Source organism: Acanthochromis polyacanthus, chromosome 24 (genome assembly GCF_021347895.1).
Source record: "Acanthochromis polyacanthus isolate Apoly-LR-REF ecotype Palm Island chromosome 24, KAUST_Apoly_ChrSc, whole genome shotgun sequence".
NCBI classification, from domain to species: domain Eukaryota; kingdom Metazoa; phylum Chordata; class Actinopteri; family Pomacentridae; genus Acanthochromis; species Acanthochromis polyacanthus.
The window spans coordinates 4,458,430-4,469,399 of NC_067136.1; the positions used below are offsets into that span (position 1 = coordinate 4,458,430).

The following is a 10,970-nucleotide window of genomic DNA, read 5'->3' on the forward strand; positions in this document are numbered from 1 at the left end:
TAATCTCACCCAGTAGTCGATGGGAGTTTCCTCGGCTGTTGGCTGAGTGGCATAGAAATCTGCCAGTGGTAGACAGGACCCAGGGGTGTCAGTAAAATAGCGTCTTAGGATGTTATAGATTGTTTCAGAAGTAACAGCTGCGCCTGATGTTAAGCTGCTTTTCAGTCCCACTTTGACAATACTTTTTGCTCTACCAGAAAGATGGCTTAGGATCTCATCTTTCTGTTCACTTGTTGACAGGCTTCTTTTGTTCACGTACACTTCCATCATATCGGTCCATTCCTGAACAGAGTACTTGTCTTCTCCATCTCCACGGTACATGGGAGGCTCCTTTATGTCAGGTCTGACTATCAGGCTCATTTTTGAAAAGTCAATGGTTGATGCTGGTGCTTCAACTCCAACCGATCTAGGTGATGGAAGCGGTGCTGGGGAAACTGGAGATTGGCTGGCGAGCAGACGACTGGCTATGGATTCACCTATCTGACTTCCTAGCTCACCTATGAGATCACGCAACTGCTGTGCAGTATTCTCATTGTTGGAGACAGGAGTGGAAAAATGGGGCTCAAGTGGAGGGGTGTCACTGACATTATTTGACTCAATTAGTCCCTCACCAGTTAACATTCTACTGCTACCATGGACAGTTTGATCAGCATCAAACAAACCTCGTCCCCTCCCCATAACTGGTGTGAAAATGTTAAATGTGTCCCTGCCTCTTCCTGCCATATCTCACAATACACAAGAACTAACAGCAATATAACACATAAAAACACTTAAAACCATATGAAAGATCTCACAAAATACTCTCACTTTTAGCAAAACAGATCTCACAAAACCAACGTTCTATTTACAGTGTATTTATCAGCAATAATTTAAGCAGCTAAATGGATCCACAGGTCTACCAGCTTGGCATCCCAGAAGTCACTTGCACACAGCTGAACCTCGGTGATCGGCGGCGGCTGACCAATGGATCCGGGTCACGGCACCAGTTTTATGTAGCAGACTTAAAATGATTGCTCACACTCCACTGGATCGGCACGTTTATTCTCTATAACAGAGAGGCACAGGTCAGAAAACGGCGACACACACACAGGCAACGGTGAAAGTTCTCTCCCTCCTGCAGCAGGCCAAACACACGGGAATGATTGTCAGAAAATCGTTTTAAAACAAGTTTTACCAATCAAAACTCGGATCGAAATTCATTCAAAAATCATTAGTATCTGTTCCTTAAGTTTTTTTTTGCAGTCTTGAAGAGTCTAACAATATTTTATGGCCGCTAGAACGACAATTAGGGGAGACAGCATCAACATAGGTCCTACCTCATCAGAAGCCGTCCGGCTTTTGCCGGGAATACACGGCTTCGTCACTTATGCCTCGGATGTGTGCGCCACTAATTAATGACCCCCCCGCTACAACAGGTGACTGGAACCATATACAAACGAATATGAACTTCTGGGCAAAAACCCACAGAAATAACCCAAAAGTAGCAACAGAGACAATATCCACATTTTGAGAAGGTTCACCAAAATATATTATATTCGATTACTTACTCAGCTACACATGGTAACCCCTGTCACCCAGCAGAAGGCCATCAAACTCTCCTGTAATGTATAGTGGATACATCAGAGCATATTAAAGGAGGGAGACAAGAGAATTCTATTGTGAAAATCTTTATGCTGCTGACCACGCTGCAGTCTGTTGCTCAGGTTAGACTCTCCATAAATCCTGGAGTCATGAACAGACCCAGACCACGTGGCCTCCACATTAGAAATGATGTATGCAGCATCACATATGATCTGGACAGTGCAGAGAATGACAGATGTTGAACTATGATGCAGTCTTTAACATTTAGAAACAGCAGTCAGTCTACCTGTAGCCTACCTGCACATTTATGCTGTGAATGGACTTCCTGTTCATGATGTGAGGGAGCTGTGATGGGGATGTGTGTGCATCTATGCAGCCAATCACACTGGGAAATCCTAAAATAAATTAAAATGACTAATCCCAGTCTGAGGCTGCAGCACAATGTCATTAACAGAATATGATTTAAAATGAATTTAACAGATCTCTACATCATTCACCTGCAATCCTGTGGATCCTCCTTGATGTTCTGACAGGTTTATGTCCACAATGATGGTAAAAGCCGTTTCAGGGCCAGAAAAACTTTTCTGACTGTCCTCCATACAGTTGTCTTACTCTGCATCTCTGACATCATATAAAAACTTTCATTTGCAAAGAACCGCAGCGCAACACACAATATCTGCTGGATGTGAGAGCATGACTGGTTGGTAATGTAAATGTAAGGACGGATAAGGTTGTTTATGTAGATTATGGACTTAAAACGATTACGAAACGGTACCGCTCAAACCGATAATTGTCCGGAAATGCGAGAACATTTATGCTCGGTCTGATAACAATCTACCGACGAATATTTAATGATCTGTGCAGTAATGCTGCTCCTTTATCCACTGGATCGTTAATAAAAGCTGTTCTACGCCAAAACTCGCTCGCTTACTGACTGAATGAATGAGGAAATGAAACAGCGTGTGGCTGAAAGAGGGCGGAGACAGAGAGAAACTGGAGGTTTTCTCAGATAAACCTGCTGGTGACCAGGTTAGAGTCATAGAGTCTGTTACTGCGGTAACTGACCCAGAGTTTAAGTTACCCCTCTTTGTGAAACAGGCTAGAGTTACCCCGCATTCCCTGGTTAGAGTTACCTCGCTTGGTGAAACGGAAAACTCTGAGTTTCCCTCATTTCAGGGTTAAGAAACTCAGAGTTTTCCCTAAACCTGCTTCATGAAACAGGCCCCAGGACTCTGGATTCTCCCTATGGTTCTTAAGCCTGTTTCCATCGTTTTTGTTATTGTATAGATTGTGGCGGACAGAAAAAGCTTTTTAGAATGGCACAAATTTATTTATGTAAAATTTTATTGTGACTCCTCATCATTTTGTAAATATTTGTGCAAAAACGCCTCAAAAAATTCCTGCATTTTAGTGCAAATAGTGGTATATAACTGTGTTAACTGCTAAATTTGTACATTATTTTATGACAAACAATTTATATTTACATTATAAGTTCTGAAAAAGATTCATTACACATGTTTATGGTGTCCACAGCAAAAAAAACTTTTTTCTACTCTGACTTTTTATTTCTGCTATTTTAGGTCAAGTGTGTCCATTCATTATATCAAAATGTCTAAATAATTATGAGTCATTCCATGTCAATTCAACAAATGCTTGTTGCACCACTTTCTCAGATCTTCCCAAAAATTTTTTTGGGCTTTATTTGGGTAATTTTATGAACAAATGCAAAGTATTATGGTCATAAACATACAGTATAAGCAGTAATGATCTAATCTAATACCCATAGTCAGTCCAAACTTAATCCTCGCCTATGATTTTAGGGTTTTAAACTACTAAAAAAAGCAATTTATACTCCTTTTACATGGTCAGAATTTTTTCCCCTTCCAAAACTTTTACCCTTCTGGTGAGAAAAGTATAGAAATGAATGAAAATAAAAAAATACTGGACTGTGGAATTTCCCAAAATATCCTTATTATTTCATGGGCGACTTTATTTTGGGTTTTTCATGCCTCTATTTTAGGACTTATTCTTGTGAAAAGACATTGAAAGAATGAATTTTCTTCTTTACTAATGAAAGTTGCATAAGGTAAAAGTTTTAAAACATTAAAATAAAGCTTATTTATTGATTTATAGGCTGTTGAACTCAGGTGTAGACCCAAAATAGCCGAACTTTAGGCATTAAAAAGTGCATGTGGGATACATGGTACGCGGTTCAAATTTTTTTTGGAGGAACTAGTATGTGTGAAGTATGTGTGAACTTACTTTCATATTTGTTTCTTGTGCCAAAGATGAGCAACTGCTGAATCAATTTACTATATATTTTGATCCTCGTTTTTGTTTTTAGGAACCATTTACATGACCAACTAAAGATGAAAGATGAATCTGCACTTTTTTGCAACATCTCATGGAAAGGGACCATGTGACGGGGTAGGGGGCACAGTTAAACGACTAGCAGCTCGGGCAAGTCTCCAGAGTCCCCGTGAAGGCCACATCCTCACACCAGAAGCTCTCTTCACATGGGCGAGACAGCACATACCTGGCATAAAGTTCTTCTATGTGAACAAAGAAGAAGTCCTTTCCAATGGAGAGAAATTGGAAGCAAGGTTTACAAATGCGAGGTCAGTCACAGGAATAAGGGACAATCATTGCTTTGTGCCAGAATCAGAGACACAACTCAAAGTGAGCAGAGTTTCAGGAACTGATGATGGCTTCATCTGTTCTGTGTCCAAGCAAGAACCTGACAAAAACAGAGTTCTCCAGGAGCCAGGCCCTGATTCTCAGCCCCTCATTATTCTTCCTGGCCAATATGTCGCTTGTGTCTATGACAACAGCTGGTGGATCGGTATCGTATTTGACTTATCAGCTGAATTTGAAGATTTGCAAGTGAAATTCATGCACCCAAAAGGTCCCAGCAAGAAGTTCACATGGCCTAGAAAGGATGACGTAGTGTGGGTGCCTACAGCCCACATCCTCTGTCCAATCACTGCTCCTTCAACACGCCGTGGTGGACAGTACCACATATCTGGTGCAGATGATGGCCTGATTTCAGAGAAATTCAAGCAGTTCAAAGGACAGAAATAGTGGTGTGATAAGTTGGGGACAAATTACATGTTTTACATGGGACCTAAGGCAATATAACTCATTTTAACTGCAATATATTAGTTAGAATTCCTAAAAAAACGCCTATAAAACATAGTGCATTTCTTGGTTAAATTGGCCATGAAGGATTCAAGAAACAATGTTGATACTTCAGATATCAATTATTCGGATGTTTATTGTTATACAGACAAAGTTTCATGTTTCTACTCCATGTCCCACATTGGTTTCTGTGCCAATATATGTATGGTGTTTTTCAGTCTGTTTCATAAATAGGCATCGTTTTGAGGTCTAAGGAGACTAGCTAGCTCTTGGATATTTTTAGGTTAGAGAACTTTTAAGGTACTTTGAGATTTTTATAACATATGAACCTTGTTACTTATTAAAATTTGTGAAAAAAATGCCTAAATTCTTGAAAAATGCCATTTTCGCCAAATTTTTAAATTGCCCTGTACCACAGAGAAATGGGTATATTCATTCCAAATTTTTTTTCCTGCTCTATTGTTAAGGTGTTTGAACCCTTCAGATCACTTGTAAGTCTATATCATCAGTCAGTTCCCAGTATTATCTTCCTAAATCAAGCCTTTCTACCTAAAATATCAATTTCCGAGTGGAAAAATAGGGATTTAAATATTTTATAACTTAGCAAATAGCAATCATATGATGTTAAAACTTTGCAAGTAATCTATTCTTATGTTGGGATAGTTAAAAAAAAAGTTTGGAGATGATCAGAGGAGGTCATGCAACAAAATTTCCTCAGATTTGTTGAAATGAGATGGAATGACTCTTATAGAATCACACGGGTGAGGTTGTGCTGAATAAAAGATACCAAGCAAAGCAAGATCAACAGCTTTTAAGGTGAAATATAAAGGTAAAATCAGAATTAGTCAAAAACGGACCTAACCCCCCCCCCCCCCCCCCAGCCCGAAGGGTTAATGTGTGATTTAATGTTTTATCTGTTAGTAGCTCTGCTGATGTTCTTACCTTTAATGTGGTAAAGGTTCAGATAATATTATATATTTCAGATATTACTGATACTTTTTATACTGATAAGTGTTCTGTGAATTTGATCTTCCTCCTATATCATGTTTAGTTGTTAATCTACAGATAAATGTAGTAAAATAACATTGTTTGTTACTGAAATGTAGTGAAGGTTGAACAGAATAAACAGAACTTCTACTGATAGAATGAACTGAGTTACTTCACAGAAATGATTGTTTATCCTGTTACAGACTGTAAACAATGAACTTTACAGTAAATAATGAACTTTTCTATAAATAATGAACTTTACAGTAAATAAGGACCTTTCCTGCTGCTTTTAGCACTCTGGCATTGATTCTAAGCTGTTTGTCTTTGTTCTTTTACAATGATATCAAAGCTGAATCTAATCAGTGATCTGTGGTTCATTATAGTTTCTATGCAGAGTTTTAAAGCTGGTTTCTTCTCTGCAGAAGTGATCATAAAGGTTGTTTCTCCAGATTCTGATCCTGCTGCTTCATGTCTGACTACAACCTGTTGAACTGGTTCACAACAAACAGATCAGGAGTTTCTCTACAGGATCAACAAACAACACAAAAACCAGACTGACTTCATTGTCGTTACACAACATCAGTTAACTACAGCTCTGCTGCTCCTCCCTCTGAACCAGGACGTGTTGTTCTCTTTACCAGGATAAATAGCAGAAGTATTTTATTCTTCCTATAATGAGATTGTAGTATTCAGTAAAACCCACAGAGTCCCGTGGAAAGTCCACAGTGTCACATTTTCTCAGTAACATGACAGTCATCGTCCCACTGAGACCAGGTTGTTAAATATCATTCAGATCATTCAAACCATCAGCTGTCCTTCACAGCAGGTCAACTGGGCTTCCTGTCATCAGGGTAAACTTTGTCTCATCATTTATTTAACATGTAAACACTGAAGAGTCAGGCAATGGCGATTTTAGGGGGTGGCCTGGGGTGGCCGGGGCCACCCCTGAAATCTCATTGGCCACCCCTGTGGCCACCCCAGATCTGATAGGTAGTTGGTCACATGGGTGTAACGGACGCGGGGTACGCGTGGGACATGTCCCCCGCACTTTCCACATCTGTCCCCTCTGTCCCCTGCACTTTTTTTCAGCCGTTACAACAGCTAAACTCGTTATTAGCATCCAGTAACGTGTTTTCCCGAGCCGTCTTTGAATGCACCATGAGCGCATGCTAACGCAGGTGTTCCACAGGAGACGTGCTGCTGTGCTGAGCAGTGCTGAACGTGCGTCTGGAGTAATGTTTAGCAAACCAGCCAGAGCCAGCAAGAAGCAAAAAACTTTACACAGTTTTTTCCAAACAAACCGTGTAAGTTGTGTGACCTTGTTGGATGCAAACAATGTTAGACTTGTTAGCTAAATGATGACAAGGTAAAACGTGGCAATATATCAATATGTTAAGCTAGTTAACAATAATTTAAATGTTGTTGCCTCTGTTACATTACTGCTAATTAGTTTATTCTTGGAATAAACCCAGTCCTCTTTCATTTCTGGGCAGAAGATGTGCTCACAATTGCTCTCCATGTATTTAAGTCTTTTGGTCCCAAAAGAGGAGTCAGGGAGGAGAAAAAAGAATAGGCTTTCTATGGTATAAAAGTGGTTAAATTTACAACTATTTTTACTGCTTCTCTTTCAAATTCTATCTCAGAATTTTGATTTTCAGATGTTTTAATGATTATTTCCATAACAAAGAGCAGAGTCAGGCAGGAGATGGACCAGAGGCCAGCAGTAATGTGACCATCAGGGTCTGCAGAGGTGAAAAAATATATAAGTGGCTGAGAAAAAAATATGTACCTATGGGTTAAAGTGATTTTGAGGTTAAAGTCTACTGCAATTTTTACTCTTCCTAATGCTATTTCAGAATTTTTCTTACCACATTTTTTATGTTTATTGCCATAACAGAAAGAGCAGAGTCAGGGAGGAGATGGATCAGAGGCCAGCAGCAGGGACAAGGATGTAGGGTCTTTACAGGTAAGGAGAGATTATAACTTCCTGAAAATAAGATATCTATTGCAGGGAGAAACCAGGCAGTACTGATCATTTCATGTTCAGTGTTTGGCACCTTTGGCTACTCGTCCAGTAGATGTTCAAGGGACATTGTTGTCAACTCAACTAGAGTTTGGCCACTAAAACTTTAGATTTTATAGTTTAAAGTTTTATACTTTATAGTTTAAAGAACTAGCCTAGTTGGTCCCCTGGTATTGTACTGTGGCTGTTAGGGATTATGTGGTTCTTTAGCCACTAAGGACGGTGCAATTAAATGTAAGAGAATGATAAATCGCTCTGAAAAATTTGTCCCCCTCACTTCTGAGATGGTGGTTATGCCCATGGTTGGTCAAGTTCGTCAACACGAGAAACGAGAGAAATTCTGTCAATCAATGATGACAGCCGATCAACTGATTTAGAGCCAGTTTTACATTTTGAACTATCACAGTAATGGTTTTACCGAAGCTGTGACAGCTGATCTCTGTTCAGCGTACGTCTGGCCAATGACCATACAGGTGGAGAGTCGGCTGACCCACGCACATTGTGTCTTACGTTGCACCTGCTGCAGCTGCTGGACTGTGAGGATAGTGAAAGGAGCTTCACATGCTGGATAAGGAAACCGGTGAAATCTGTCAGAGGTATGGTAATGCAATGTTTGTTTATATAGTAGTTCCCTCTGAATGTGTAGAAAAACTTCATCTAGCACTAAGTATCAGCTAAAAGAGTAAGACGAACTACACTGCAGTGGCTGCACTAGCTAGATTAAGTTTAGCAGCCTCAAACCAAGTTAAGAATTGAACGTTAGTTTTCCTTTTTTTTCCTGATATCGCCAGTGTCTCCCCGCAGAGGAAATTATAAACAGAAACGGACATGTGGTGTTAAACGTGCGTGCTATAATATCCTGCTTCCTTATTGATGCTTTTATTTTGCCGTGTCGGTGCTGCGATCAAGTAGACTACACGTAGCAGAAACCATAGACATATATACGTAGACGCCTCATTGACTGCGGCTGCCCACTCGAGCGATGTGCCTGCAGCGCCGCCATCTTGGACCGGGGCCAGCCGAGATAGCGGTGCATAGACATCTATGGAGGAGAGAGGTACTGCTGAATCTAAAAGTGGAATTATTCGCCGAATTTTGAACCGATTGCCAAACTGTTTGATTTTTAGAAACGTCACACATGTAGCTACACACGTGGACAAAATTGTTGGTACCCCTCAGTTAAAGAAGGAAAAACCCACAATTCTCACTGAAATCACTTGAAACTCACAAAAGTAACAATAAATAAAAATTTATTGAAAATTGAATAATCAAAAACAGCCATTACTTTTGAATTGTTGATTAACATAATTATTTAAAAAAACAAACTAATGAAATAGGGCTGGACAAAAATGATGGTACCTCTATAAAAGATTGAAAACTATTTGACCAGAGTGACATGATTAACTCAGGTGTGTCATTTAATTGACATCACAGGTGTTTCCAAACTCATAATCAGTCAGTCTGCCTATTTAAAGGGAGACAAGTAGTCACCCTGCTGTTTGGTGAAAAGGTGTGTACCACACTGAACATGGACAACAGAAAGCGAAGGAGAGAATTGTCCCAGGACATCCGAAAAAAAATGATAGACAAACATCTTAAAGGTAAAGGCTATAAGACCATCTCTAAACAGCTTGAAGTTCCTGTGACAACAGTGGCTCATATTATTCAGAAGTTCAAGACCCACGGGACAGTAGCCAACCTCCCTGGACGTGGCCGCAAGAGGAAAATTGATGACAAATTGAAGAGACGGATCGTTGGAATTGTATCCAAAGAGCCCAGAGCAACCTCCAAAGAAATTAAAGGTGAACTCCAAGGCCAAGGTACATCAGTGTCAGATCGCACCATTCGTCGTTGTTTGAGCCAAAGTGGACTTCATGGGAGACGACCAAGGAGGACACCACTGCTGAAAAAAACTCATAAAAAAGCCAGACTGGAATTTGCAAAAATGCATGTTGACAAGCCACAAAGCTTCTGGGAGAATGTCCTTTGGACAGATGAGACCAAACTGGAGCTTTTTGGTAAGGCACATCAACTCTATGTTCATAGACTCAAAAACCAAGCATACGAAGAAAAGAACACTGTCCCTACAGTGAAACATGGAGGAGGCTCAGTAATGTTTTGGGGCTGCTTTGCTGCATCTGGCACAGGGTGTCTTGAAAGTGTGCAAGGTACGATGAAATCTGAAGACTATCAAGGCATTCTGGAGAGAAATGTGCTGCCTAGTGTCAGAAAGCTTGGTCTCAGTCGCAGGTCATGGGTCTTCCAACAGGACAACGATCCAAAACACACAGCCAAAAACACCCAAGAATGGCTGAGAGAAAAGCGTTGGACTATTCTAAAGTGGCCTTCTATGAGCCCAGATCTGAATCCCATTGAACATATGTGGAAGGAGCTGAAACATGCCATTTGGAGAAGACACCCATCAAACCTGAGACAACTGGAGCTGTTTGCTCATGAGGAGTGGGCCAAAATACCTGTTGACAGCTGCAGAACGCTCATTGACAAATACAGAAATCGTTTAATTGCAGTGATTGCCTCAAAAGGTTGTGCAACAAAATATTAAGTTATGGGTACCATCATTTTTGTCCAGCCCTATTTCATTAGTTTGTTTTTTTCAATAATTATGTTAATCAACAATCAAAAGTGATGGCTGATTTTGATGATTTAATTTTCAATACATTTTTATTTATTGTTACTTTCGTGAGTTTCAAGTGATTTCAGTGAGAATTGTGGGTTTTTCCTTCTTTAACTGAGGGGTACCAACAATTTTGTCCACGTGTGTATCCAAGGTGCTCGGATATTTTTTTTACAATGCTGGTTTTGCCACTCAACACTTAGATGCCAGACTTCTGTTCAGCCTATGGATGCTCTAATGAGCGCTGTAAGGAAACAAGAGCATGTGGGATTACTTTTCACATGTAAGATGTATGTAAGGAATAATATATTGTCAGCAGGTTGTCATAGCTAGAGTGAAATAAACGCCGAGAAGACGGATAGAACCCCCTCAGCTCCGTGTCTGGCTTCTCCCCATGATCTAACCAGCTCTCTGCATCATCCTGTGTATTACACAGCTGCTTACCGGTGAAATAACTAATCTGAGACAATTTTTTGTTTAAAATTCGATGAATCTAGCGTTCCTAGCAAATTACTGCAGTAATTGGTACAAGATGGCGCTTCAGTTAGTAAAGCAACAGTACAGGTGACACAGTTGATGAGCTGATGACTGATAATGTTATTCTAC

General features: G+C 40.1%; 1 long non-coding RNA gene across 1 annotated transcript; it reads right to left on the reverse strand.

Moving 5' to 3' along the window:
• Positions 1-1,563: 1,563 nt before the first annotated feature.
• LOC127532726 (uncharacterized) lies at positions 1,564-2,687 on the reverse strand. The gene is made up of 3 exons (XR_007940374.1): positions 2,079-2,687; positions 1,879-1,976; positions 1,564-1,793 (listed from the first exon to the last, which is right to left on the reverse strand). It is a non-coding gene; the product is annotated as an uncharacterized LOC127532726 (long non-coding RNA).
• Between the last annotated feature and the right edge of the window lie 8,283 nt (positions 2,688-10,970).